This window comes from Lepus europaeus, chromosome 7, assembly GCF_033115175.1.
Source record: "Lepus europaeus isolate LE1 chromosome 7, mLepTim1.pri, whole genome shotgun sequence".
Classification (NCBI taxonomy): domain Eukaryota; kingdom Metazoa; phylum Chordata; class Mammalia; order Lagomorpha; family Leporidae; genus Lepus; species Lepus europaeus.
In genome coordinates, this window is record NC_084833.1 from 68,916,571 (window position 1) to 68,920,827 (window position 4,257).

At 48.3% G+C, this 4,257-nt stretch overlaps 1 non-coding gene across 1 annotated transcript; it reads right to left on the reverse strand.

Annotated features, from left to right (window-relative positions):
* Window positions 1-1,585: 1,585 nt before the first annotated feature.
* Window positions 1,586-1,687, reverse strand: LOC133764918 (U6 spliceosomal RNA). The gene has a single exon (XR_009866487.1). It is a non-coding gene; the product is annotated as a U6 spliceosomal RNA (small nuclear RNA).
* Between the last annotated feature and the right edge of the window lie 2,570 nt (window positions 1,688-4,257).

Below are 4,257 nucleotides of genomic sequence, written 5' to 3' on the forward strand. Positions count from 1 at the left end.
AGAGTGAGAGAGTGAGCAAGAATGCACAATTAGCACACACAGACTCTGGAATATAAAACAGTCTCTGCTTCCAAGGAAAATTCTCATTAGAAGACATACAGCTATAGCACGTGATTAACGATGCTTCCGCCCAAAACATTAGAATGCACCCTGCCGCCCACAAACCCCATCAGCTTTCTTTAGACCCATCTTTCTAGTCTTTGAACTCTGATACTGTCTCCAGCTCACTGCTGTTCTTTAAAATGAGCTTTGTAATGTGTTAAAGCACACTGTATTTGTAACGGCAAGCTTCCCGGATCTCCCAGGCTGGAGCTCCATAGCCATCCCTCCTCCTGAGCAGCGCTGCCTGCACCTGCAGACTTTGAGTGGACACATGCGTAGCCAGACTTCTCTGTCTTTGTCCTTTGCCCGGCCAGGAAACCAAATTCTCCAGGCCTGGCCACTTCTACCAGAACCACTTTCTAGCTCCCCCAGTGTTAAGAACTGGTGTTTCCCTCTCAGCTCCTTTCAGAGATATCCCGGGAGGTGAAAGAGAGGGTAAGTGGGGGCTTATGCCAGAGTCCAAGGACTGATGGTTTATAACGCAGAGAAGGAGAAAGAGGAGGCTGATTGGGTTCCAGGGCAAAAGAAGTAAGAATTAGACAGGAAACCAAAACCACAGCAGCATTAACTAGCATCGGATTTTCTCCCATTGATGTGAGCCTTTTTTGAGTATATGAGGAATTTCACAATGATGGTCTGATTTCACTCTTACAACAGGTTGGCCATTGCTCCTCACTTCTGAATGAGAAAAAAAAGGCACAGAGAGGCTAAATAAACAGACCAAGATCACAGAGCAAAGAAACCACAAAGGCAAAATTCAACCTCCATGTGAGTCCCCTGCTATAAATTAGGACACAGTGGGGCCGACGCTGTGGTACAGCGGGGTGAGCTTCTGTATGCAGCACTGGCATCCCATTTGGGCACTGGTTCCACTCCACTTCTAATCCAGCTCTCTGCTTTGGCCTGGGATAGGAGTAGAAAATGGCCCAAGTCCTTGGGCCCCTGCATCCACGTGGGAGACCTGGAAGAAGCTCCTTGCTCCTGGCTTTGGATTGGCACAGCTCCGGCCGTCGCAGCCATCTGGGGAGTGAACCAGCAGAAGGAAGACTTTTCTCTCTCTCTCTGCCTCTCCCCTCTCCCTCTTTCTGCCTGTAACTCTGCCTCTCACATAAATAAATAAATCTTAAAAAAAAATACGAGGCCATGGAATTGCATCTCTGGGCTGAAGGGGAATGGATACAAATAGAAGCAGCAGCTTCACTTCACTTTTCTTCCTCTTCCTGCCCCTCCTCCTCCCACTCCTTCTTTCTGGTCCCTATCACAAAGACCTTTGTCTAGTCACTTTACTTGCTTTACCAGTCTACAACTGACCCCTATGTCCATTTCTCCCTTAGAGCTGAATTTTCGCACAGCACCAAGCACTAGAAGCAGAAGATGAAGAGCTCCTTTTCTTGGACCTGACAGTGTCCAATGGGTAAGAACTGTGCGTGGGACTTCGGTACGAGACAGGCTAAGTATCTTGTTTTTTTTTTTTTTTTTTTTTTTTAATATGGAATGCTTCACAAATTTGCATGTCATCCTTTCACAGGGGCCATGCTAATCTTCTCTGTATCGTTCCAATTTTAGTATGTGTGTGTGTTCAGTCGGGAAATAGATTTCAACCTCCTGCTAATGGCTAAGCATGGCGCGAGGCAGAGGTAGCATCTGCTGCAAATGTAAAGACAGAGAAGACAGAGTACTGACCTCTGGCTGGCACTGCAGAGCCAGGGGGCTGTATTGTGGAGACGCACCTCGGAGCACACACTCAATTAATGCTAGGCTGTTGTAACAAAGCCAGCCCTGATCCTGCACATGTAGTCCTATCTTGGCCAATAGCACAGAAACTTCTGTTGGTCCTTCTGGTCTTTCAGGAAAGAACCTTCTATTTCCATTACTCATGGACACAGACATTGTCCCATCACACACACACACACACACAGGCACATCAATCAGCTCTCATGCCCTCTTTTCTTATTTCTTTATACCTTCCCTTGTTTCCTCCGACTTTGTCTCATCTCTTCCTCCTTCCTTTGAGCTCAATGCCTTCTGGAAGCTGTAGTTGCCAGGGATAGCGTTCAGTCCAAAACGCTTCTTGAACTCAAAGTTTTTGGCAGTGAGCTCTGAATCGTGAATGATTGCAAGGACTCATATTCACAGGGCTCGTCTCTGGGTGGTGGCGTATTCTGTAGATTTACCTATATTTATTTTAATTTCCCCAAACTCTGCTAATAAGCAGATTTTTGTTTTTCTAAGAAAATAGGTTAATGCCTCGGGCTCCACGCAGAGATTCTGACGCTGGATAGTGAGGGGATGTGACTGTGATGGAGGAGTCAGGGCCGGGGATCGGAATGCAACCCAGACTGAGCTGACTCACCGCCTGAACCAACAGCTGACAATTGCCAGTGATGTGTTTAAAGTGGATGTTTTGATGACATAAGTGAAAATGAAGAAGCAGAAGCAACAGGCTCAAGATCGCTTTCTCGGGCGTTAGGGACGAAACATGAAAGCAAGCGAGGGTTTGGCCACGTCCACATCTTCGTGATGCCAAACCCCTAATGATCACAAACTGCTTCAAGATGTGGAGGAAGCCTCAAGCAGAGGTAGCAGGCGGGCCACTGCCTCCGTCTTAATGCTTTCCAGCCCCGAGGCAAGTGCAGATGGAAGCGGCCCCCTCTGGCGGGGCCGGCGGACGGACAGATGCTCTGTGGTGACTGGTGTTTGTCTGCCCTTCCAGCCCTGTCAGTCGGTGCCCCTGCTGCGGCTCCCGCCCAGAGACTGCTTGCTCCTGGGGGTGAGCCTCCACTAGAGAGGCACTGGCAAACTCCTCGTCACACGGGCGTCTGACCACGCACTGCTGTCTGACCATTCTTCTGCTCATCAAACTAATAGGAATGGGGTGGCTGCTGTGTGCCAAGCACGGTGCTGGCTCTGGGAATATAAACACAAGTTCAACAGCCCCGACCCCTGACCTTGTGACGTTTACAACAGAGCAGCGAACTGCAGGCCAGCGTGGAGCGCGTGGCAGGGCCCAGCTTCCTCTTGTTGCTTTCTGCGAAGTTTCTAGATCAGTCTTGTCTTTATAGTTGGGTGGTTGCTTCAGTTTCCCAGTTGGCACTAGTTCCTGAAGGGGATATGAAGCTCAGGAAAGCAAATTTGGACATGACCTTGATTCCATGCCTTGGTCTTAAGGGGTTATCCCCTGAGGAATCCGAACTTGCTATTCCGCGTACCCTAGAGCCACCTATAGCTTGGCCATAGGATGAATGGCTAACCAGAGCAACCGTGTGCCAGTTACTCACCCTAACAAGAGCTGCCATTCATGGATCACTTATCTGTGTTAGCTGATTTATTTCCCGGTCTCACTGGCTGCTCATGATACATGTGAGATTCCTGCTTCTAATATAGTCAAGGAATCCCCAGTCAGATCCTGCCCTTCCGGAGACAGCAGCTATGAACTACAGACTAAGTACACAAAAACAAAAATGCAACGATTATCTGAAGACACTGGCGAGTGATAAGGAATCATACTTATTTAGAAGGGAAATGCAAAGTTTGGAAGAATAGAGTAACATTTTTTTTTAAATAAAGCTTTTAATGGTGTTACACAGAGTAGGTAAACAGGATACACAACTCATGGTCTACTCTACCCTAAAGAACCAAAGAATAGAGTTCGGGGTAACCACAGCCACTGAGAGCGAGGAAGGAATCTGGGAAGAGGGACAGAGCCCAATTCTGTTTATAAACTCTGTGCATGTCTCTGGCTTGCTCTTGTGTGTGGGGAGCAGACTCAGAGTAGCTTGGACTGAAGCCTGAAGAACACACACTTACTGCCAGTGGGGAAGCTCAGGGCATGCATTTAACCGAGTGTGATGGTTACACAAACATGTCACTGCAGCTAACCTGCAGTTTGCCGTCATTTAACAAAACCCCGATGCAGGAGCGGTTGTGAAAGTACTGTGTAGACATGGTTAGTGCCTACAGTCAATAGATGGGTGTGAGATAAATGGCATTGCCCTTGGTGATGTGGGTGGGCCCCATGCAATCACCTGAAGACCTTGTGAGAAAGAAGAGGCTTCCTGGAGGAGGAGGAGGGGCATTCTGCCTCAGGACTCCAACATCAGACCTGCCAGGGTTTCTGCCTCCAGCCACTTGAGATTTCAGAATTCATGGTGCCAC